This window comes from Petaurus breviceps, unplaced genomic scaffold, assembly GCF_028583685.1.
Source record: "Petaurus breviceps papuanus isolate PSGF00001 unplaced genomic scaffold, PetGlider_PUasm1.0 37, whole genome shotgun sequence".
Classification (NCBI taxonomy): domain Eukaryota; kingdom Metazoa; phylum Chordata; class Mammalia; order Diprotodontia; family Petauridae; genus Petaurus; species Petaurus breviceps.
The window spans coordinates 52091471-52118161 of NW_027186296.1; the positions used below are offsets into that span (position 1 = coordinate 52091471).

The 26691-nt window shown below is 37.6% G+C and overlaps 1 long non-coding RNA gene across 1 annotated transcript in view; it reads left to right on the forward strand.

The window, feature by feature from the left end:
* Positions 1 to 313: 313 nt before the first annotated feature.
* The window catches only part of LOC138168552 (uncharacterized), a 65397-nt gene continuing 39019 nt past the window's right edge, over positions 314 to 26691 (forward strand). The window contains exons 1-2 of the long non-coding RNA XR_011170129.1: positions 314 to 383; positions 652 to 894. This is a non-coding gene — a long non-coding RNA (uncharacterized lncRNA). The remainder of the gene's footprint in view (positions 384 to 651; positions 895 to 26691) is intronic.

Below are 26691 nucleotides of genomic sequence, written 5' to 3' on the forward strand. Positions count from 1 at the left end.
TCTTAGCTAATCGGAATTGATAGAATTGATGTTCTCTCAGAGGAGTAACATGAAGAGGTCACCACCAACTGGGCTTTCCAGGAAAGTTGTTCCCACTGCAATAATGGTGGCCATAGAATTCTGTCCTCTGCCCAGAAGGAGAGGCCCAGGAAGTCACAATCCCATCTCCTCTAACTGCAAAGGTCCTTTACCTTCTGACACAAGAGAATAGGGAAGGGCCAGAGGGTGTTGTCAAAGATTCAACTGTAACTAACCTTGCGACACGGTTTCATCAATGACAAACTTTATAATTATTCAGTGACTGAACACAGTCATTCCCAAGGGCAGCAGAGAAGCTGGTAGCAATAGAAGCTTTTCAGCTGTAAGAAATCTGAAGAAAGCTGGTGAGTAGGTCTCTACACATAAAGCCACCCATGAATCTACACAATATTGAGTGCAAAATATTGGGAGAACCCGTGCAGCTTAACTCTAGACCTCACTTTGCCATAACCCCCTTAGATTTTGTTCATCCTGATGATCAACAGACACAGACACCCTTTCTACTTCTTTCAGCTCCTCAGTCAATATTCTGATGATCAAAAGTGCTGTCTTTGTACAACGATTTGATCTGTGAATAGCAGAGACTTCCTAGCTTCATTTTTTTTTCTCCAGGGACCCAAAATAGGGAGGTTTGAATAAATCCTTGGAACTTGTCCAGCTATCACAACCCGTGATAAGACAGGGCTGGGAAGAAAAGTACCATCTGGCTGCACTCCAGGCAAGTCCCCTTACCCAGCTATCAAGTGTCTGGCAGCTGGGGAAGGACATGCTCTAGAAGTACCCATTCAAACTACCTGTTCAGAATCCTGCACTTCAGCAAGAGCCAAGCCAAACAGCCACAAATGAGACTTCTGGGTAAGAGAGCTCCCCTATACTGAGAAGGTCTGGCTTTTGGCCCACTTGGATATCCCCATGGCATCATCTAGCAGCTTATTGTGCTTCCACAAGATTTCTAGCCAAGACACTATCTTCCTGGGTTAATTACACAGGTGAAACGTTTTTTCCTCTTAAAAAAAAAAACTAGCCTCTCTCTTTGGGAATGCTGCTTTGAGTGACTTCTGGTCTCCTAAGTGGTAAGGCTGCCTACTGGTCCACACATTCCTTGCTATGTGATTGTCCGATATTTCCCTTCAAGAACTCTGGGAGTTCTTATGACCTGCTTTTTTTTTTGGCCTAATCTTCCAACCACAATATCTGTTGCCTTCTAAGGAGGAGGAACACTATTACAGAATTTGCCAGTACCTTTTGCTACTTGCTTAGGATTTCTGGTGTAACTAGTTAGGCTTGATAAACCAGTTTGTGCAGGGATTCTGTGATGCAGTCCAAGACAAGCCATAAAAAAAACCCAAGAGTCAAAAACAAAAAGATCCAACAGAAACTCTAATGGTTCTCACCAGGTGGTGTGCCCAAATAGTGACAAACCTCAACAAACAGCTGGGTTCGCTCCTGCCTCTCTATGGCTCAAACCAATCTCATCCCCTACCCACAGTTCAATCCAAAAGATTTCATGCATTTGGGGTTCTAACTTAAAAGACAGAATCTGAATAGGACCAACAAATTGCAGAGAGTGAATTCTTGTGTTGTTTACTACTAAGGAACTATTCAGGAGAGAGCCTGGCCAAGTGATTGAGGGGGTATAAAAATATATGTATGTATGTTTATATATACATATATGTATGTGTATATATACATACGTATATACATATATATCTATATAGAAAGATTCTGTGATGATGCAGACTTCCTAATCTGCCCTTTTCTCTTCTTCCCATCATGTAATGCCACTTGTTTCTGTGCTTCCAACTGGAATTTCTAGGAGACTGAGTACTCCATGCCCAGACTTCTGCAGGAATAGACTTTTTTTAAACATGAAAATAGCCCAATGGAAACAAGTGCCCCAAATAGCCTGGACAAACCAGGTGAGAGTAGTGACCATTGATGGCTGACCCTTATGATTGGAGTTGGTGACTCAGGAAAATATAGTCTAGTATACTAAGTGGAAAAATGTGAGAAGTGCCTTACCCTAGACATAACTCAATCCTTTATATTTCTGATCATCTTGGGGGTCAGAAGCATAATCCCAGCAATTCTTGGAAAGCACTACAAATACTACTGGCAAAACTTCAGGCGAGGAACCACACGACAGCCTGCCTCTCCAGAAACCATTTCACCACTAAAAGTCCCAGGACTTCTCAGCACTATCAGGGACAAAGATATTGCCTCCATTCAGACCCAGTGACTATGCAGCTAATTTGATTCCTTGTATCCCCAGCTCCTCATGCTACCTTTTCTTAACTACCTAAATCCTAGAAGAAAGAGCTTTATGCTTCCTAGAGAAAAAGATGCATAGGGGGTGCATCTCTTTTCACATTCCTTATTAAGGCCCTCATGTAATAACCTATTACAATAATTAGATTATTTTAAGTCTAGATGTTTAGTGATCCCTCTACTGCCTTTGGGAATTTATTTCAGAGTTAGGAATAAAATCACAATTGCTCCAAGCCCCCAGTTAGAAAAATTCCTAACATTTAGGCAGAGGTTTGGCTCTCTGCCTTAATTTATATTTACATCCATTTCTATTTAACCTTCAGCCTCTTTGTGTGGTTGAAGCAAAATTCAAGTTACTAGAAATATCTGATCAATAAAGCATAAGATTATGTTAATATATCTTTTGATAGATGGCACTAAGAGAGGAAGTTGGGGGAAAACCGGAGAGAGATGCTGAGATACTGGCAGGAGACAGCAAGGGGCTGGGCTAGCCAGAGATGGAAAGAACTAGCAGTTCAGGGACAACCAGCAAAAGAAGGAAGAGAAGATAGAACTGAATTGTGGCAGAGAAGGAAGATATCGAGGAGGGCACTGGCCTTCTAGACATCTCTGAGCAGAAGGTTAGGGCTGAGACCACCAATTGAATTCACCCACTCAAGGACTGAAGGAAGTTCCAAACAAGTCTGCTTTCCCCCTAATTTCTCCTCCCCCACAATCATTCAGATGTAACATTGATGTGCAAAAATGTAAGAACAATATTTTTTTAAAAGATGTCACAAAACCAAATACTCCTAATCTCCAAATTACATAGAATGAAAACTTATAAAAAATATAGAGACCTAGAAGAACAGAAAAAAAAATCCTGTACAGGCTTAGGTACATATCATCCCGTTTCAGGAGTTCCTCCAAGTATACTTTCAATGGTCCTAAAGAGACTGAATTTATATCCTGATACTTTTATTCAACTAGAAAAAGCAACTATTTTTCCTACTTTTGCTATAGTCCATAGAACATTAAATGTGAAAGAGTAATAACAGGATAGCAATTTGTTCATGAACTGTTTCTATCTGAACTTTATTTAAAAAAATCAGAAGAATGAGATAATAGTAATAATAATAGCAACAGTAATACATTTATGTAGTACTTTAAAATTTTCAAAGTACTTTGCAAGCACTTTAATTTTAAAAATATATTTTATTGATATATTTTACTTTTACATTAATTAAATCTCTCCCAGTATTCCTCCTTTCCCCCCTCACAAAGAATTGTCCCATATAACAAAGTATATATATATATTGCTTTCTGGAGGGGGGAAGACAGGGCATTTAGGGTTAAGTGACTCGCCCAAGGTCACACAGCTAGTAAGTGTTAAGTGTCTGAGGCCGGATTTGAACTCAGATCCTCCTGACTCCAGGGCGGTGCTCTACTCACTGTGCCACCTAGCTGCCCCAACAAAGAATATTTTTAAAGAAAAATGGGGGGGGGGGCTAGGTGGCGAAGTGAATAGAGCACCAGCCCTGGAGTCAGAAGGACCCGAGTTCAATTCTGACCTCAGGCACTTAGCACACAAACACACACATACACACACACACACACACACACACACAAACTAGCTGTGTGACCTTGGGCAAGTCACTTAAACCCAATTGCCCCTCCAAAAAAAGGCCAAAAAAAAGCGAAATAGGAAGAAGAGAAAGAAAATCAGAAAAACTGATTGTGATATCCCACACTCTTGGACCTTCCATCTCTGCAAAGTAGTGAGAGAAGTGTCTTGTTATATCTCTTTTTGGGGGGGCCATACTTGTCCTTTGCAATTTTACAACATTCACTTTTAGAGGTTTTGTGGTGGTTGGTTGTTTTTTTTTAACCCATTTATGTTGTTGTAGTCATTATGTCTGTTGTTTTCTTGGCTCTGCTTACTTTACTCTCCATTCGTTTATGTAAATCTTCCTATGCTTCTTTGTATTCATAATTTTTGTTGTTTTGTACAGTACATTCCATTTTATTAGTCCACTGCATTCATGTACAACTATATCTTTAGACATTCCCTAGTAGGCATCTATTTTTTGTTATTGTTTCCAGTTGTTTGCTAGCACAAATAATGCTGCCATAAATATTTTCGTATATAGGGATTCTTTCTTCTCAACATCCTCCTTGGGATCTCTGGGTCAAAGGGTATGGGCATTTTGGTCACTTTATTTGCACAGTTACAAATTGCTTTCCAAAATGACTTACACCTATTCACAGCTCTACCAATCATGAATTAGTGTGCCAATATTCCCACAACTCCCAGCAGTGACTATTCCTGTATCTTGTCATCTTTTCCAATTTGTTGGGAGAGGGACAGAACCTCAGGGTTTTGTTTTTTATTTGATTTATATTTCTCTGATTAGTAATTTGAGACATCCTTTCACATTGTTGTTAATAGTTCGAGATTCTTTTAAGAAATGCATGTATTCCACACTCAATTGTGTTTCTTACCCTACAGGAAAAAAGTGGGGTAGGGGATAAGAGGGAGGAGGATAGAAGGGACGGCAGATTGAGGGAGAAGGTAGTTAAAAGCAAATATTTTTGAAAAAGGATAGGGTCAAAGGAGAAAATAGAATAACTGAGGGGCGGGATAGGATGGAGGGAAATATAGTTACTCTTTCACAATATAACTACTATGGAAATGATTTGGTAACAATGTACAATCTACATTGAATTGCTTATCTTCCCAGTGGGGGTGAGTGAGGAGGGAAGAAGGGTAAAATACCTGGAACTCAAAGTTTTAAAAACAAATGTCTAAAAATTGGTTTTTACGTGCAACTGGGAAATAAGATATACAGGTAATATGGTATAGAAACCCATCTTGCCCTACTAGAAAATTAGGGGGGTGAAGGAGGAGGATATAAGAGAACAGATTGAGGGAAGGGGTATTCAGTAGGCTTGCTATTTTGGGGTGGGGGTAGAAGAAAAATGGGGAGAGAAAAAATTGTAACTCAACATCTTATGGAAATGAATGTTGAAAACGAAAAAATAAATAAATTAAAAAGAAATGCGTGTATTATCATTTGATACTCATAAAAGTCCTGTAAAGAAGGTTTTATTATTGTTCCCATTTTACAGATGAGGAAATTGAGACTCAGAGAGACTGAGTGACATAGTATCACACAGCTAATAAATATCTGAGGTGGGATTTAGAATTCTGATTCTAAATCCAGAACTCTACCTACTATAGAAATGGGAAGTGCTGTGAGTTTGGTATGCAGGTCCCTACTTCTGCTAGGAATGTGTGTGTTGGATGGGCAGAGAGTTGGAAGAAGTAATTGGGAAGTATATTCTTGCTCCCAGGAGACATTTGGAGGTGATTTGCCATTTAGAAAGGAGGCTGAGTCTTACTACTTAATTCTTTGTTTCTAATTTACCTTGTTTTCCTGTTTTGATTAAATTTCTTTTCCTCTCTATTACTTCCACATGTTTTATTGTGGTATGATCTAGCAGGACTACATTTGAAGGGAAAAATGAGCCAAAGAGAATGATATGTGTGAAGTCCACTATGGTTGAATTTTCTCTGTATATGCTAAGCACTAAGATTCTGAGCCATGAACCATACAAAGAAATGGGAAACACCATCTGGTGGACAGGGCTAACTGCTGAAGAGAGCCTGGGTGTTGTGAATTGATAGAACTCTTTCCAAGTTTGAATTCCTGTTCTTATCATTTCCCAAATCACTGGAGGTTTATTCCATAAATCACATCTTGCTAGTCCTCTCAAACTTTGTGGATCCTGGTTTTGATTCTGTCTCCATTCAAGAAATCTCTTTCTGCCTCTAGACCATCAGCTCCCAGGGCTGGAGCCCAGTAATCAAACCAGTTCTGTTCCTCACCTGTACAGAGAGCATTAACAAGAACTTCACAGTCTTCCAAACTGAGAAGGCATCAATCAGTGAAGGCACCAGAATCTATTTAGGTACAAGGCTGGGGTCTTTGCAGAGATAGTTTATTAGTGGTCTTTGTGTGTAAGACTTCAGGCAACTTGTAGTCTAGCCCAGAACACAAAACTTTCCCAGAGACAATACGACATAAAGGAAAACAAATAGACACACAGTTCTATTTGAAATAGTACTAGAAATGCTGGCTATTGCAATGAAAAAGAAAAAATTGGGGAATACAAAAAGGTAAAGAAGAAAAAAATTATTCTTTTTTGCAGATGATATGATGGGATACTTAAAGAACCCTAGAGAATCAACTAAAAACTAATTGAAACAATATCTTTGGCAAAATTGTAGGATATACTGTGTTTCCCTGATAATAAGACCTATCCCGAAAATAAGCCCTCCCCTTACTGTGTAAGATTCCTCTAAAATAAGCCCTCCCCCAAAAATAAGCCCTATTGAGATTACTACTATAGTGAAGGTGATCCCCTGCGCTACGAGCTGCATCCAATCAGAGCTGCAGCAGTGAGCGCGTCATCCTGTTCTTTATTGAATTCATTATTGAAAAAAGGTACATTTTTTTGTTCACATTTACCTGTTTATTAAAATTGCTGTCAATGTTCATTAAAATAAGCCCTCCCCTGAAAATAAGCCCTCTGGTGTTTTTCTGTCCAAAAAAATTAATAAGACAGTGTCTTATTATCGGGGAAACACAGTAAACTAAATCTACACAAATATTAAGTATATTCATATAATATACTAATAAGACCCATCAGGAAAGAGCAGAAAAAGAAATTCCATTTAAAATATAAAGAATGGATAAAATACTTGGGAAACTACTTACCAAGATACACTTAGGAACTAAACAAAAAGAATTACAAAACACTTTGTCAGTTTCTAGAAATAAAGACAGATCTAAATAACTGGAAAAATATTAATTGCTCATGCGTAAGATGAGTCCAAATAACAACAATTCACAATACTACTTAAATGAATTTACTTATTTAATGCCATACCAATCAAACAACTAAAGAATTATTTTATGGACCTAGAAACAAATAATAATGAAATTTATAAAGAGTCAAAAGAAGGGAAATAATGAAAAAAAAGAAGGGGACCTACTAGCACCAGATCTCAAATTACTATGAAGCAGTACTTCTTAAAACAGTTTGGTACTGGTTAAAAAGTAGAGAGATCAAACAGTGGAACACATTAGTACACGACATATAGAAATAAACGAATTTAGTAATTTAGTGTTTGATAAATAAAAAGACCCCAGCTACTGGAATCCTTATTCCACTGAGTTCTTACTATTTGTCCAAAACTTCTGGGAAAATTAGTCAGCAATATATTAGAAGTTAGATTTGCACCAACACCACACCATACACCAAAATAAGCTCCAAATGCATCTCTGGTCTAGACAAAAAAGATCACTAGAGAAACATGTGAAAAACTATGTATCTGATATATGGATAGAAGAAAAGTCCTACTTATTTTAGCTTCTGTGCTGGCTTCAGGTAGATCTAGATGAGGGAAGCTAGTATAAGCCTCAGGACTATCAGTCCTTATAGGTCTTGCTACCCTTATAGGTCAGCTGCCTTGGTGTTCTAACTGTGCTAACATAAAACCATGCCTTCATTAGTATTAGAAAGTTCTGCCAGTTGGATCCTTTTTTTGGATGCATCAGATCCTCCTGCTGTTATAACATTAAAGGATCTCTCTAAGGATGGATTGAGTAGAGAAAGGGGGTAATTAACTCTTGTTTCACCAGAATGCTTAAATGCTTAAGTAACCTTCCAACATGGAGATTAAAATGATTTTATGGCATATACCTTAACTCCCTGCCCTCTTTATATGAGTATAAGGCATCTCTTATTCATTATAGTCCAGTACCAAAATTTATAAATGAAATGTTTATAAAGAGAATCCCACATTCTAAGTAACTTCTATTTTATATGTGATTTCTAAATTGCCATATGGGGTCAAAATTCCTTCGATATTAAGTTGAAAATTTGGGGTGAGATGATAGGCAGTCTTGTAGCTACATGACATATCCTGGTACTGTTATCCTTCCCCATCAGTTCCATTTTTCCTCCATAGAAAACTATAATATTTTCCAGAGTCCAGGTTCTTTCTTCTGTTTTTAATTAGCCTTTGTACCCACACCCAAAATCACGTGAATTTTTCTCATTCCTGACTCCACACTCAAAGATATATTCCCCTTTAGAAAAATATTTCATCTCTCATCCCAGATTCTCCCAGAGAAAGAAGAAAAGAGTTTCCCTTGATCTGAGTATCTTCAGAATTCAATAGTGATAGATGAGATGCAGCAAGGTAAGATGAATAGAGGGTTGTCTCTGGAGTCAGGAAGGCATTGAGTTCAATCCTTACTTCCTACACATATTAGCCATGTGATCCTGGGCAGTTCCTTAACCTTTTAGTGTTTCAAACAGCTCTGCAAAACTGTAAATTACAGAAGCCGCTGATCCACATCAGGATTCCGTATTCTGATGAAATTACAGTTCTGGACCAAAATAATAATTAAAGTAATGATATAATGGGATATAATAAGGCATAGTTATAAGAGTGTTAGGTTTTTAGTCAGAAAGACCTGAGTCTTAATCCTACCTCTGACATTTACTGAGAGTAAGTCATCTACCTTTCTGAACCTCAGTTCTGTAAAATGGGGAAAATAATACTTGTGTTAGAAACATGATGGGATTATTTTAAGGATTGAATGGGATAATGTAAAGTGCTTTATAAACCCTTAAATGCTATTAAAATTCTGGCAATCATTATTAATTCAGCTGGGCTGTAATATTATACTTCTTGGTAAATGCTCCCATTTAATGTATGATGATCTCTAATTTTAATAGCTCTCAAATTTGAGAACTATTTTATATAAAGTGAATCAATATCACGTTATATAACTTCTTTTAAGTTGGGAATGCTACAAAGCAATCCTAAGGATTCTATATATGATTTACTTACAATGAATATCATAATATCATATAATGTTATATAAATCATACAATGATAACTCAAGAGTTGGAAAGGATTTTAGCAATTATCAAGACCAATATTTTTACCTTCTATGGTGAATAGGCTCTGTGGTTCCTTCTTCTAGCCCCAAATCACATTGGCAGGATAGGTGCCTAGAGCAAGGCTATTATTTCCCTCTTCAAAATGTCTAGGGTTAACTCAGAGGAGATAGGTACTCTTTATAATACAATGGTTCTTGAACCCCATGAGCATGTTGCTCAAATTTATCCAGTTAACATGAATGTCAATTCACCAGTTGATCTCTCATCAATATCAATTAACCAATTAATATCAATTAGATTTTAGAAAAGGATATTTGTTGAGATGACATAGCAAGAATTGAAGTGCATAAATCTCCCAAATGGGAGTCCACCCTCCTTTAGTGCCTTGTTCCTGGAGACAGGAACTACCACATTCTCCCCAACTATCACCACTAAGTTCACTTCCGGCTGTGGCACAGCTAATAAATAAGTCACTACTTTGTCTATCAGACAGGATGTCTTCTTGACTACTGAGTCAATCCACTGATGTATTAGGTCAAATAGATCACTCCTTGGGGATGGGACCTTACTAGACTTGCCTGTCCATCATATTTATCTATGGATTCAAATTATTGGGCCTCTGGTAGCTCTTTTCACCTTTCAAAGATCACAGGATTGAAATCTGTTCCATTTTACCTACAATACTCATTCATTTAAAATGAGGAAAGAATAAACAGAATAGAGAGAAAAATAGTAACCCTTTGGGTTTATGGTCACATGGAAGATGGAAGAGAAAGAGAAGGCCTGGGGCCTTCCCATCTGGCCCCCTCAGATTACAGCACTTTTTTCCTTTTCACTCAAGAGTTGACAAGACAGAGAAAGAACTTTCATCAGTCTGAATCTTATGTATGCAAACTCAGTTTTGACTTGGAAGCCAATTAAAAAGCTCTCCATACCATGAAGGAAACAAATGAAATGGTTGGAGGAAACATGCACATGACCTGAAGCCTCTCCATCATGCCTCACTTGAAGCCGACTTACCCAGTCTTCATGCCAGTGGATTATGTCAGGCAAAGCATAATGTTAATGCCTGTTGGCCAGTCTCCACACGTGCCCCCTTACAAGGCAGGAAACTGAAACCCAGAGAGGGAAGCAACTTGTAATAATAATAATGATGATGGTAATAATAAGGGCAGACCATGGACCTAAATCCAAATTATCTGATACAGAATTCAGTAATAGTTACACAGCGCTGTGGTTTTTGCTCCCTTGTCACCAATGTCTTATTTCTTGGCTTCTTCTGTGTTCCCTATTTGCACTAGCTTTCAAAACACTATTTCGCACATGTATGTTACCTACTTTAAAAAAAATCTAAGCTTTTCCTATTCCACCTTGCCTTTTCTTTGTTTGTACACTAAGATACACATATAGATCACTAAGTAAGCATCAGAAAAGTGACCATTTGTCCTTCCTCCTCTGCTACTCAGTGATCTTCCAAAAGAGTATGACTTCTAATGCTAGCATCTATTCCAGTACAGAAAAAGTGGGTAGCCAGGTGGCACAGTGGATAGAGTACTGGTCCTGCAATCAAGAAGATCTGAGTTCAAATTCAGCTTCATATGCTTACTAGCTATGTGACCTTGGGCAAGTCCCATAATCCTATTTGCCTCAGTTTGCTCATCTGTAAAATGATCTGGAGAAGGAAATGGCAAACCACTGCAGTATCTTTGCCAAGAAAATACCAAATGAGGTCTTGAAGATTCAGACGTGACTAAAACAACTCAACTACAAAACAGCCATTTCAATATAGGGTAGTGTTATATCCACTTAGAGGCATACTAGGCAGCCACTCATATAATGTGATTTGAAGGTACCCCGGGGTCCTTCTCTGTCCCACAATAGCTCTGCCAGCCACCTATCTAACTGGCCTGCATTTATCACAACTACAGTTAGCCACTTGAATTCAATAACAAAAGAAGAGGCATTGTCTATAAACTACTGTTAAAATGTTTATGTGTCACCTAGGGAAGAAGGGAAAGTCCTGAGTGCCTCCTTGAGCCTGTTCTCATTGGCTGTCAACACAAGCCTCCTTTCATAAAGACAGATTTCTTCATCTAGTTATCTAATTGCCACCTTAGAAGAAATGGAAAGCCTAATCCTGAGAAGATGTGAAATGAAGGATACAGGTGAAAGAGATCACATTAAGTAGATTGTAGCAATTAGTCAAAGTGGCTTCCAGGAAACTTTGGTCACTTCAGTTAGTCAAAGAAACGTCTATTTGGGAGGTTGGAGCCATTAATTGGAATAGTAGTCATGGTATTTATTGGGTTTAAACACATAAATGTGATTATTCTGGAGAGAGCCTTCTTTGCAGTTGAATTATGGTAACAACAATTTCTTGACCACAAAGTCTGCCAAACCAGGTAGTGTAAAGTATTACTATGCCCATTTTATAGATGAGGAAACTGCAGATCAGAGGATGACTTTTTTCCAAGCCATACAATGAAAAAAATGATGGAGTTCTTACTTGAACTCTGGGTTTTCTGACTTCAAGTCCAGACTGTTTCAGAGTCAACAAGTATTTATCAAATAGTTAATTATTATGGTAAAACTTTATCCAAAACTACACAAAGGAATTATGAAACATATACTTCATGCATGTTAGAGTACTGAAAGTCAGAGATGGGAATATTTGGCAATAACTTGGGTATAAACATTGGCCAGTGATAGACCACATAGAATTTTCTGTTCTTGCTTTGTGTTTGGAGGCAGAGTTGAAGAAAGAAAAAAAGAGGAGGATAGGGAAGGTTTTTGTCTTTGTTTTTTAAATTACACAAGAAATAAATTTCATTCTTATGAACAGTCAGGCTAAGACCTGGAGATGAAAGCCCTTAACTTAGCCACAGAAGTACAGATGTCTACATCTAGAATGGGCAGGAACAGTATTAGCTTTCCTAGACTGACTCCTCCATCCCTGACCTGCTTGCTGTAGAAGGAATAACTTGTTTGGAACACAAGTAAAAGTATTTGAACAGGTGAGGGAGTTCATTTGCTCCTTAGCTTGGTGCTTAGATTGTTAGCAAGGAGGGGCCACAGGTGGTCAGAAATGATGGAAGTTTGATGAAGGCAAATGGCAGCTCTGAGTTTCAGTCTCCTGGGGGCTTAACAAGGACGTTGGTTGACCCACCAGCTAATGAGAGTCTTTAGGTTCTTCCAGTCTAATACACATATACATAATCAGATGAAAACCAAAAAACTGAGCTTTAGTTGTAGACGTTTCAATTTAAGGTCTCCCTTAAGTTCTTAAGGCCTTACTTAAAAATGATTGTAGGTTGAACAGTAGGTGGTTTTTTTTTTCTTCGACTCATGCTTGCTCAGTTTTTGTACTTGCCAGTCAAGGTTATTTACCAACTTATTATATTGAGGCTCCCCTACATGCTTGTTTTGATTTTCTCAAGCACAGATAACTGTGTGAGAAATTATTTCCCTGATGAGTTCCTAGAATTTGAAAACTCAACCTAGCAAATACCTTTGAAAATGTTGAAATAGATTTGGTTTAAATCTAAGTTGATGGTTCCAATAATACCCAGCCAAGTTTCTTTCACACATGAGTACCTGGACTTTCATTTGGCTTATTTATTTATTTGGTATTCCAGCTTCCGATTTCAGCTAAAATAAGATATTCCAATACTTTTGTGTAAGCTAATTTCCTTGTATGACTACACATAAACCTCTTTGACATCTCAGATTTAGGAAATTCATTTCTTTGAAAAAATATATTGATCCTTGAAAAGATAACTATTCAATTCAATAAACATTTATTAGATGCCTTCTGTACACAAGATGTTATATTCATTGTCATTCCGAAAGAAAGCAAGGCATTGGTTTCCTCATAATTGGTTAGGGGGCTGTAGCAGCAAGCACCCCAAGCGTCCTCAGGGTTTGCAGCTACCACAGGTTCTTGGATCTGCTTTGATAAAGGAAAGCAACTCAAAATGGGTTAACAAGCTTACTTTAATCAGTCAGACATATATCATTTACCTAGTTCAGGGGAAAGAGGTCAGCACCCCAAACTTCAGACTTCAGAATATACAGGCAGAATTATCAAGACAGAAACAGATCAAGTAGACAGATTTCCAAACTGTCCAACCATTACATCCATACCAAATCAGCATCTGGGTTTTTCAAAGCCGGGGGGGCCCTGGACAACGGCTTCCCAGAATACAGATCAAATCACAGAACACTTCTCAAAGTGAACCCCCAAAACAAAGCCTCACATCAGGGCTTATATAGCCTTCTCCTGGCTCAGAGAATGTAACAACCTTATTGACCCACTGGCCAATCAAAAAGTATCTACTGAAAAACAAGCCTCCCACCCCAGGCTTCAGGTGCACTTTAGCCTAGGGGCAGGGAAGATCTTTAAAATTTACATTCGCATTACAGGGGCTGACCTTACCAGCAGGAAAATGGGTTCAAGTTCAGCCTCTGACATATAGAATCTGTGTGATTGTGGTCAGCTAACAACCTTTACGAACTTCAGTTTCCTCATCTATAAAAGGAAGGGGTTGGAATGGATAAGGGTCCTTCCAACTCTAAATCTATAATTCTAATCATATAATACATCTTGAGTTCCCCACACTGATCACAAGTCTAGATTTTTCTCATCACCGCCTTGAAAAATAAAATAATTGGGGCAGCTAGGTGGTGCAGTGAATATAGCACCAGTCCTGGAGTCAGGAGGACCCGAGTTCAAATCCAGCCTCAGACACTTGACACACTTACTAGCCGTGTGACCTTGGGCAAGTCAACCCCAATTTCTGTGCCCTCGCCCCTCCAAAAAAAAAAAGAAAAAAATAATAATGACTGACTTGAAAATTGTTATAGTTCACCATAGAGCACATGTATTTAACTTCACCTGACTATATTCTTTATGATGATGGTATCATAGACTTAGGACTAGAGACAACTTGGAGATTATCTACTCCAACACCCTCATGTTACAGATGAAAAAACAGGCCAAGGTTAAAATGACTTACCAAAGGTCACACAGGCAGGAAGCAGCCGAATTCAGATATTTCTAAAGACAGGGTTCTTCCCACTTGTACCATGCTAATCTGATATTTTCTTTAAAATGGGTTCTATATTTTAAAATCAATTGTTATTACAAAATTTTTATTGTTACTTTTCCCCACTTTGCCCTATTCCACAGAGTAGGAGTCCATTCAGATGCATCAGATGACATAGAAGTGACCCTGTGTTCCTGAAAACCAGGCCAGTAGTGACAAGCTTTGCAGATCCTCCCAAGCCAGAAAGGCTTCAATAATGGGTCTGTTGATAGACTACCCTCTGAAGAGTAGCCTACAAAATTCCATCCTGGAAGGTCTCCCACAAGGGGATCAATGCTTTGGACATACCCGCTTTTAAAACCAATCCACTAAAGTTCAGCACAAGGGTGGGGCCACGTGTATGGTTTGTGGTCTAGTAGAAGGAATGCCCACAGAGCTTTAGAAAAATGAAAAATGCATTTTATGAAAGCTAGATGCCAGGGTGGATAGAACACTGGGTCTGTATTCAGGAAGACCTGAGTTCAAAAAGCATAACATAGTCAGACCTGCATTTCAAGAATATTAATTTCACTGTGTGGAGGATAGATTATGGAGGGGAGAAACTGGATGTAGGGAAACTAATTGGAAGTGTTTCTTATCTTGTGTGCTTGTCCATGCAGAGCTCAGAGGATAGCGTGCTGAACCGGGAGTCAGAAAGGTGTTGTTTCACCATATTTCAGTTGTGTCTGACTCTTCGTGACTCCATTTGGGGTTTTCTTGGCAAAAATACAGGATTTATCATTTCCTTTTCTGGCTTGTTTTACAGATGAGGAAGCTGAGGCAAACAGGGTTACGTGACTTGCCCAAGGTCACACCTAATAAGTATCTGAGGTCGGATTTGAACTAGAAGATGAGTTTTCTTGACATCAGGCACAATGCTCTATCTGCTGCACTACTTACCTGCCCTGAAGTCAAATAGACCTAAGGAGATCATTTTGGGACCTATTTCGCAGTGTTGTTATGAGGATCAAATGAGACAATCTTTGAAAAGCACTTAGCATAGCATCTGGCACATTTTTTTCTGTGGTGGTATTCAGTTGTATCTGACTCTTAGTGACCCTGTTTGGGGTTTTCTTGGCAAAGATAATAGAGTAGTCTGACATTTTCTTCTGTTCATTTTAAAGATGAAGAAACAGGGTTAAGTGACTTATCCAGGATCACACAGCTGGTGAGTATCTGAGACCATATTTGAACTCTGAGCCACCTAGCTGCCCTGTCTGGCACATAGTAGGCACTTAATAAATGTCCCTCCCCTTTTTTTTCCCTCTCCTTATGGGGCCAGTTGAATTTTGATCATCCTAAAATAAAATATTTCAAGCTTATCCTACAAGAAAACATGAGTGCATGCACGTTGTATTTTTGTACATATTTTTAAAGGGGGTTAAAACCACACTCAATGTTGAAGTTGCACCTCTGCAGCAGCTCTCCACGGCAAAGGCATAAAGCATTGCTAAATGTGGCTGCATTTTTAAACTATCTCTGTTGAGAGAACTGGAAATCATGGTCTAAACATAGCCCTGAAAAAGAATGAAAAGTCAAGTCAACAGGAGTTTAGGAAGATGTTGCTAAAATTACAGGATCCCTGTAACTATGGTTCTCTTTACCATAGAAAATAACCAAACTACAAACTCCGTCCTCACTTGATAGACCAACAGACAACACGATTGAATGAGGGTTACATTTATATGGTGCTTTTCATGGTGAAATCAAAACAGGACTTCACGGGTTCCGTGTCAACGGGCCTTGGTGCAACCACAGATGTGAAGCCACCTCCGAGGGAAAACAAGCCCACATTTCAGCCAGAGCATCCCACAGTGAGCGTGTGTGGCTTCCATGAGGCAGCTCGAAGAATCCTTTATTTGATCTCTCCCCTTTCCTGACAGTCCAGGTCACTTCCTCCCTGAATCATATGTTTTGGCACTTGATCATAGTCAATTGAGCCCTTTATTAAATACTGTCTTACACTTTTCTCTGTTTCATAGGTTGAATTTTTGTCTTCTCAGCAATAAAGTAAGCAATAAGTCAGAGCTTGTTTCATATGTATGTATTTTTTTTCGTGTGTTCTCCATGCCACTTAACACAGACTAGATGTATAGTAGGCACTTCAATTTAGCAGCACTTACTAAATACCTACTGTATGCAACTCACTCTGCTTAGCATGGGGATTACAGAGAGAAAAACAAAACCATCTTTTCCATTAAGGAACTCAGGTTCTACTTTTAACAAGCTCCTTGAATTATGGAATTGCATCTCTCACACTTCTGCCTTTGCACAGACTAGTGTCTTTGCCTACAGCACCCTAATTTCTATTCTTTTTGCTTTTTGGAGAGGGGAAGGTAGGGTAATTGGGGTTAAGTGACTCGCTCAAGGTCATGCAGCTAGTTTTGTGTTGTGTCTGAGGCTGGATTTGAACTCAGGTCCTCCTGACTCCAGAGCTGGTGCTCTATTCACTGCACCACCTGGCTGCCCCATATTCTTTACTTCTTAGAGTCTTTAACTTTCTTGCAGTCTCAGATAACATGCCACCTCCTAGGGGAAGATTTTCCTGATTCCCCTTTGCTGTTAGTCATCTCTCCTTCCTCAAATTGCCTTGTAATTTACTTATATAACAGGGGACTGACAAGGAGCGTGGTCCTCATGAGCATATGCAGTATACACTGCTGATTCAATCCCCACATGAGCTTTGGAGCAGGCATGGACATTCTATCACAGAGTCTAATCCACTAACTGTAGAGTAAAGAGACTCGATTGGCTCATGGACTAGAACTGGGACGCATTCAAAAGGCAATAAAGTCTTCTTATTTTTCCTGCCTGGCTGTACCTGAGCAGGTAGGTAAGGAGTATTGTAAGTCCTTGGGAGGAAGGAAGACCTCAAGCATTCATCTCTCCACTAGGGCTATTGCCACGGGGTCCATGAGGACATTGCTTTGCTGTAATTTTTGTCTCTTGTATCTATTCTTTCCTGATGTTAAGTGGAGTATTTCAGATGGCTATGCCCTTGTGAGCTTCAAAGAGTTAGTATAATAAGCCACCAGAGGCTGGGAAGCTGGAGTTAGCAGTCAGCGAATGGAAGTCCAGCACAACTTGGAAGTGAACTGACCCACCTGAAACCAGGATGCTCTGTCCATCAGCTGTTCTGAATTCAGAGGTGAACTTGATGAAGAAAATGCTTTGTTGAAACTGTTTCAAGTCTGAGCCCATTCTTCCTATGGGAACTGAAGTGATACATGGGAGAGTATTACCCATCAGTTGAAGAAAATACTTTGTAAATTCTATTCTTGCTATATCTTTGCAGTTAAATATCCCTTTGTAAAAGCTACTTTAAAATTGTTGAAATGAAACTGCAATGCCAATCATTGGTGGTTAACATTGAGGAGAATATACTAGAATAGGGGTTCAAACTGTGAACATTACAGAAGAATTACCCCAACCCCTCAGAGGTATCCCCAGAACCCTGAAGAAGGAATCAGCCAGTTTTTCTCCGGGGAACCTGATTCATCACTGTGAGAGTGAGTGTGAGTTAGGATAAGGATCCCCAGAGTATTAAATGTCCTATACTTATAGACTTTCATTCAATAAAATAAAAGCCTCTTAAGGGCAAAGACTATCATTTTGTCTTTGCCTTCCTAGCTCCTATTACAATGATTTGCACATAAAAACAGGTATTTGTCTTAGTGGATGGAGTACCCACACACATGAAACTATGAGTTTTTTAAGTATTAAAGAATTTGGACTTTGGAAAATATAAAAGTTATGACTTTTGTAAGCAATAAAATAATGAGATTAATTTTTTGGAGGGCAAAGGCAAGGCAATTGAGATTAATTTTTACATTTTATAAAACAATGAGATTAATTTTTTAAACAACCATATCAATATTCTCTATTTAAGAGTATGATGTCCCCTTAAAATCTTAGGTTTTGCTTTTGCCCCTACTCATGCCAGTACTAAAAGAAGGCTATGATTATTGTATAAGTATGTGAATGGGGAACTAAGACTACCTATTGGTACATTCAGAATGAGACGTGTTACTTGAAAGAGATAATATATTACATATTCAATAAAAATAACCAATAACCCTTAGAGAAAATTTTAAATTATTTCCTAATAAAATAAATTTTTATAGGTAAATATTGTATTTATTATTTGGCAAATGATTAGTGTATGTCTCTGGGCATTCAGGATCTACTTATTCCACTTAGAAAATATTCTCCTAATCAATTATTTAAGTCTGCAGTTTATGATATTTAAAAAGTTGCAGAACATCTTAGCTAGGAAGGACTTAAAAATTAGTCTAATTCCTTCAATGTACATATGGGAAAATTAGGGTCATGGATTTGAAGAGATTTTCCTGAGATTGTATCACTAATAAAAGGTAGAGTTGGGTTTGTAATGTAGGTCTCTGAATTTCCAGTTGACTGCTTACACCAAACCCACTAGCCCTCTGTTAGGTTGAATTTTAGGAATTCCTGAAACCAAGATAGTACCTCTATCAGTGGCCTCTCAAATGTTGGTTAGAATGGAGATATTTTAAAGCCACAGTTATCAATATTTTTGGGCTTACTAAGCCATGGTTCCCTTAAAACGATATTTGGACATGGCTGCCATCCCAACATCTCCAACCTCAGGACTGCCAAAATCCCAGATCAAATGAGTATTTATACCTTTAAGGTATATCATTTGAATGCATAAAAAATTGATTAAGCATTGATAAGCCAAGCACTATTCTTTAGCTTATATCACTTTGGTGCTCCCTTAACCCATGATATCACAGGCTACCCTCTAATTTTCAGAACCTTTAGTTGGTCCTACATCACAGCATGTCTTGCCCATGAATGGCTTTACTTTGTTATTTGACAGTCCATCTTTTCAGTGACCTACTTTCAAAGGCCTAAGGCCCTTGTTGCATTGACTGCCCAAGAGGAAGGTGAATGACTCAATAGAAGTCCTTCAGATACACAGCAAGCTGTTAGATTTGGAAGGCAGTACTTCTGTTCCTTGGTATTTTAACCCAGTGACAATACTGCCCTCATATTTGTTCTGCCAATACACAATCCTTTGCTAGTAGAATTCCCAGAATCTTCTCTTCCAGAGAACACAAACACAGAATATTGGATCTATCAGTCAATGGTCACATAAAGGTCTTTATTAAGTGCCTACTATTTTCTAGATGTTATGAAAGGTTCTGGGTGTATAAAGACAAAACCAAAATAATCTCTGAGTTTACAGAATAATGGGGAAATAATATGCAATTAGTATACAAAATGCATACAAAACAGATAGGCATTTGCAGTTAGGGCAGGGGAAACCACAAAAGTCCTCCTGAAAAAGACTGAGCTTGAGCTAACTCTTAAAGGAAACCAGAAATTCCAAGGGTAGAGAAGTAATAAGGGAGTCCATTCCAAGTATGCGAGAAAGCCATGCAAAGACATGGAGACAGAGATAAAAGTACTGTGTGTGAGGAACAGCAGGAAGACCAGTTTGACTTGACTTTGACTTTAGAGCATAAAGAGGAGAGTAATATGTTACATGCCTGGAAGAGTAGAATGGAGGCTATATTTTGAAGGGATTTAAATATCAAACAAGGAAGTTTTATTTGATCCTAGAGATAACAGAGTACCACTGGAATTTATTAGGTACAGGGGTGGCATGGTTAGATTTGTGCTTTAGGAAAATTGTGTGGCAACTGGGCAGAAGATTGATTGCACAGGGGAGAAAGTTGAAGCATAAAGGCCATTTAGGAGGCTATAGTGCAAGTTATACATGATGGGGGCCTGAACTAGGGTAGTGACTGTGTGAGTAGAAAGTTTGGGTGTAAGATTTATTTTGGAGATGGAAATAAGATATGGAAACTGATTGGATATGTATAGTGAGTGATGGTGTAAATTTTAGGATCATTTAGAGGTTGCACACCTGGGTGAATGAAATGACAGAAATAGGGAAGTCCTGAGGAAGAATAGGTTTTGGGGAAAAGGTAACGAGTTCTATTTTGGACATGTTGAGTTTGAGATGTCTACAAGAAATCCAGTGGGAAATGTTCAATAAGCAGTGAGACTGGAGCTGATTTCAAGGATGCCACAAATTGACAGGATAGATTTAGCAACCAAGATTTACTATTATAAAGTGAATAGACATGCCATCAATTGATACCAGCTATATTCTGTCTTTGTGTAATTGCACCTGATCAGTCTATCATTAGTAGTCTCCTGATTCTACGTCTTCTATCATAAATTCTGCAAGAAATTCTTGTTCTCTTTTAATGCAATTCATCTTTGGAATCCTTCATCAGGTTCCAAAGTTTTTTGAATTTGTGGGCACTAGGATCTCTCTGGTGTGATTCCTTGTGTCTCCATTCACTATGGTGCTAATATTTACTATTAGATTTCCCAGTCAATTTCATCTTTATTTCACCCTGGACATGCTGTATTTCTGGTCTTCCTTACTACCTGCTCTTATGACTAAATCAAATCATTCCCTCTTGGGAGCATACTCAGCTCAGGTTCTCGCAGTGCAACAAATTCTTCATGTTATATGTCCAATGCTGGCCACTGGATACCCTTCTCTATGGGTAGAAAGTTGGGTATTAGCTCATCAGGTACAATTCAGCTTTAGGTACAATCTGATCCCTTAGCAACTTATTCCTCCAATTCTGGTACATGCTATGTGTAGAGCAACATGAATCACCATCCTAGACCAACATAGATACTTAAGATAATCTATAAGTACCACAATGTTAACACAAGAGCAGAAAATATAGGCTCTAATATAATAGATATCATTGTTTCAATCCTCCTTCTAGCTCTGCTAATCTTATCCCCTTATGACAATCTCTACTTACCTTGCATCATTTCATAAAATTTTTAACCAGGTTTCTTTGAATTCACCATATTAATTATTTCTTATAACATGATGATGTTCCATGGTATTCACATATCACAGTTTCTTCAGTCACTCCCCAATTGATGGATGTCCACTTTAATTTTTAGCTATAGCAAAAGTTATATTCTACCTGGGAAGTATGCCCTTCCAGACTCCTATGAAAATTAAGCCAATCGTAGCTTAAGTATCATCATTTTAGAAAATGGAAAGTCCAAGTATCCAATTTTTTAATAATGACCTTTAAGTTTATATAATTTTCAAAAAGAAAACTATGTTTTTAATAGATCTATTTCAGAAAATAAAGGGACTTAAAAAACCTTACTACTAGTTTCACTATAGTTTTGACAAAGTAAAATCTGAAAAGGAAAAGGCTAAGGACAAAAAATGTGAACAATGTGGAAACATTTTAATATGTCATTGGAGAGAAAGAAATTGATTAGCATAAAACAAGAAAATCACATTTTATCTTTGTATTCATAAATAGCATGGTGTAGTGAAAAGACCAGTGAATTCAAAGGTGAATTTGGGTTGGAATACCAGCTTTCTGACTATGAATTAGCTACTTTACTTCTTTCAATCCCACTTCTCTCAACCATAAAAAGGGAAAAATAATAATACCTACCTTACCCACCTCACAACATCATTGCAAGGAAAGTATAACATCTGTCAGAAAATTCCACTAAAATTTGATATGTTATTATATAGCTCTAAATACCTTTCCATCCAAAATTGTTTTTAACAGATTATATATATGTATATGTATATATATGTATATATATATATATGTGTGTGTATATATATATATAGTATCATTCCCCTCCCCCCCACCAGAAAGCCCTTTGAAGTATGCAACACAGGAGCTAAAAATCTCCATTTGATAATTAGGAAACTTAAGAAAGCTTAAAGGATTTGCCAAGGTCAGACAGTCTAGGTACAGGAAAAGCTGGGGTTAGCTCTTCTGCTTTTTAATCTAGGAATGTCTCTGATATAAAAAGTTATCTCTTTGGTTTCTTACCATCTTCTGCACTCATTAGCAATCACATAAGTGTGTTCTATCTTAAAGATCAGACTTATGATTTTATTGCTAAAAGGAACTTCCAAATAAGGAAACTTCCTCTACCAGTATAAGTTGGCACATTCACTACAACTAATAGTCTCACAGAGTTTCCTAGAGCACTGAAAATAGAGACTTGCCTAAGGCTACAAAGTACCCATCTGAAACATGACTTGAACCTGGGTCTTCTGGTTGCCAGGCTAGTTCTCTATCCACTACACCATTCTGTCTCTCCTATTCTATACTGCTTTATATAAAACACAGAGTGTTTAAAACAAACAGCTTTTTAAATGCAACAGAACCTTACCACAAAGAAGCTAAAAAAAAAACCCAACAAGACTGAAGACAGCTTTCTATTTCTTGGATGGAAGAAGTAATTGCTTTTTGTTTATAAAAGGTTTTTAATTTTACAAATAAAAATTATCTATTTACCATTTTATGATCACTTCTGTGTTTTGTTTTGTTAAGAATTCTCTGCTTTTCCAAAGTTATAAAAGATATTTTTTTCCATTCTCCTATAATTTTTTAAAATTATGCGACCTTTTGTATTTGGGTTAAATATTCATTTGGGGACTTATTGTGGGGAATGGTGTAATATGCAGGTCCACACCTAGTTTCAGTCAAACTGTTTCCCAGTTTCCCCAGCCATTCCTGAGAAATTAGGTTAAGCTAAAACACTGAGAAACTATTTTTAGTTACTTTTGCTTCCTGCTTTTCTGATCGGTTCTAATGGTCTACTTTTAAAATGGTACCAGGTAGACTGATTATTATTATTTTTTTTATTAGATCTGAGATTTCATTGGTATAAAGTGCTAGTCTTAAAGCCAGGCCCTAGGCAAGTCACTTAACCTCTGAGTACCATGGGCAGCTCTCCTCACAATTTTCAGTAAAGATGAGATTCATTCAATGATCTTGGTTTTCCTTGGCATGGGAGCTCCCAGATGGAGACACTCCTTCTACGCCATACACATGATAATTACTCTGCAAATTATTTAGACATCTACCTGCCTGGAGCATTAAGAGGCTGTGATTTATCCAGGGTCACATCAATAGCATGTATCAGAGGTGGGCCTTATTGTTGTTCAGTCATGTCAAAGTCTTTGTGACTCCATTTGGGGTTTTCTCAGCAGAGATACTAGAGTGGCTTGCCATTTCCTTCTCCAACTCATTTTATAGATGAGGAAACTGAGGCAAAGAGAAGTTAAGTGACTTGCCCAGGGTCATACAGCTAGTAAGTGACTGAGGTCAGATTTGAACTTAAGAAGAGGAGTCTTCTTGACTCCAGGACCAGCACTCTATCCACTGTGCTATCCAGCTGCCAAGTCTTGAACCTATGTGTTCCAGTTACAAAATCAGCTCTCTGTTCATTATTTTATATTGCCTCCATGGGGTATAATGGCTTTTTGTCTGGTAATGCTATTCCCCCTTGCTACTTTCTTCCCTCCCTTCCCCCCACTCCACTTCATTATTTCTCTTGAAATTCTAGGCTTTTTGTTACTCCAGGCAATTTGGTTTTTGAAAGGAAAACATAAAACTAAATTTCCCATACAGCATGGTTGGTTGTTTGCTGATTATTAGTTAAAAGACAGCTAGTACTATATGCTTAGGCAGAATACTCACTGAATATGGAATAAAAATATATTGGGGAATCTGCTATTAAAAACATGAATCTAACAATAACACTGTGCATTTATATGGAGTCTAAACACAATGATAGACACAACAAAATGTATAAACCCCTCCTCTCTATCCAGACATAGCATCTCATGCATGACATATTTTGGCAAGGTCATTCAAGAATTCACAGCACTTACAAAAGTCAAAAGTCTTGTTGGTGGTCATGGTCAGTTAGATACATACAGCAGGGAACATTACTCTGGTGTAGGTGAAGGTAGGAACTTCTTTCAAGTTGTAATTTTTTTTTCAGCCACAGGATGGGAGAGGTACTGCTTGTATAGCCAGGTTTGGATGACCTCCATGGACAGACAGAGAAGACAAATTCCTAACATGTCAAACCACCAGATAGAATTCATACAAGTGGCAGGGTAGTAAGGCTCTGGATTCAAAGAACTTGAATTTAAATCCTATCTTTGATCCTAACTACCTATGTGATTTTGTACAAGTCTTTTTTTTTTAACAAAAAACCTTCCTATCCCTCAGTTTCCTCATTTATAAAACAAGAGTCTTGGACCAGAGGGCCTCTAAAGTCCCTTCCCACTCCAGAAACAATGATCAATCTTCATTTGGAAAAGTGTAAAAAAAATGCAGGTTACCCCATTGTTCATCCAAAATATGATCCATTAACATTTGGGTATAAGATCATTGGATTTACTGTGGCAAACAACCTTAGAGGCCATGTATCTCAACTCTTCAGTTTTCAAGTTAGGAAACAGGCTAAAGGAATTATAGAACCCAAAAATTTAAGAGGTAGGAGACACCCCAATAGCCATCTAGTCTAACCCATATGTGAAAGCAATTCCTACTATCACATTCCCAACAAGCGGTTGTCTAGTATCTTCTTGAGAAGCTTCAAGAAAACAATTGAAGCAATTGAGGCTTGAAGACTAAGTGATTTAACCATAGACACGCAGTTCTTGGACCCAGGGCTCTGAGTCTCCTCCCCCCACCCCAAACTCAGTTCTATTTATTACCATTATAAATCATAACACTGGCCTCAAATGAACCTGTTCTCATGTTGAGTATAAATCTGAAGTCCCCAGGTAGCATAAAGAAATGCAACATTCAGGGTATGAATGGACATGGTGGTTTTAAATGTCATTTCAAATTCAAAGGAATTTTGATTTTTAGGAAGATCATAAGGGCAAATACATAGTTCCCCCTCTCCCATCTGACTTGTTGATTTCTATTTGTTCTTGAATAAACAGTTTCTTTCCCTAACAAGAAATGGTGGTATCCCTTCTCTGGCACAATTGACAACATAAATAAAAATAGATAATGTATTTTTAAAACCTACAGCAGATTGTCATGGCAATAAATAATTGTATCCTGTTGTTGTCATAGCAACAAAGACTGTGACAACTGAAGCCTATATGAAATTCATCTAAATTTAGTTGTTTGAGAAGTGTTAAAAATTGTTTGTAGTTCTTTGTGAACTTTAATGTTGTTGGAAAAAAATGTTAAAACCTTTCTTCTTCATTCATAGTCATATAGATAGATACACACATATATATGAATATACTTACATACATATATGCATAAGTGTATGTGTAAGAATTTTTAAAACTTTTGAGATTATCTGCATTTCAGTTCTCCTCTAAGTTAGGAGAAACTGGTTTCAATTTTTCCCAACAACGGTCTATATCCTTTCATGTAGCATATTTTGTAAAAATGAGACCAAATGAAGACTCTTTTAAAAAAAATTCATACTAATTTACAGAGCAGCATAGCCTAATTCCTTTTCTTTTTCCTGGCAGCTAATAACATAATGTTAATGGAATAACAAGTTACATTAGCTAAACCACATGGTAGCAAATTAATAGCTATTTTCTATACACTTGGCTCCATTTTTAAAAAGGCTTTTTTTTAACTGCATGAGATCCAATGTGTCATTAAAGAAAAAATACAAACCACAGAAGCAAACTATTATTATTCTCTGACACAGTCAACTCTCCCCATTGACTTCAACCAGCAGCTTCCACAAATGACAAAATAAATGACATTGTAGAAAATGGGAATTATTTTTAAAAGATCTATAATTATAGTGCCATTAACAGAATTCTCTAAATCCAGAAATAATTACATGAGTAGGTAAAGAAAACTATGTCTTATTACTACACTTGTGATATGGGAAACTGCCTGACAAAGTGAGACCTCTTTCGTTTGCTTCTAAGTAAATATTAAAAATTGAAAGGGTTGGGTTAGAAAATCTCTGAGGTCCCTTCCTGATCCATGATTTCTCCATTGTTTTTTCTATAAAGATATCCTTTCTCCAAACTCTCACACTAAGTATAGAATCTAGTCTTGCTATAGTCATTAGAATAAAAAATGAACTCTTCTGGTACTTAAGCCACATAACTGTTTCTATAATGCAAAAATGCAATTATGTATATCTACACATGCATATATACACACATACTATATATACATATATTACTATATTTAAATGAGAGTATGTACTGTATATTGTAAACATGAATACATAAAATGAAATCTAAAAAGAATCCATTGAGTTTCTGGGGAATAATTTCTTTGCTTAGAGTTCTCATATACTATTCATTAAGAAAGGAAAGAAAAGGAAAATTTAGGACCTTTTTTATCTACATAAGGTAGTCCTGATATTCAGGAAAATGGAGGAGTGAAAGAAAACAAGAAAGAAAAGAAAGAAAGAAAAAGAAAGAAAGGAAGAAAGAAAGAAAGAAAAAGAAAGGAAAGAAGGAAGGAAGGAAGGA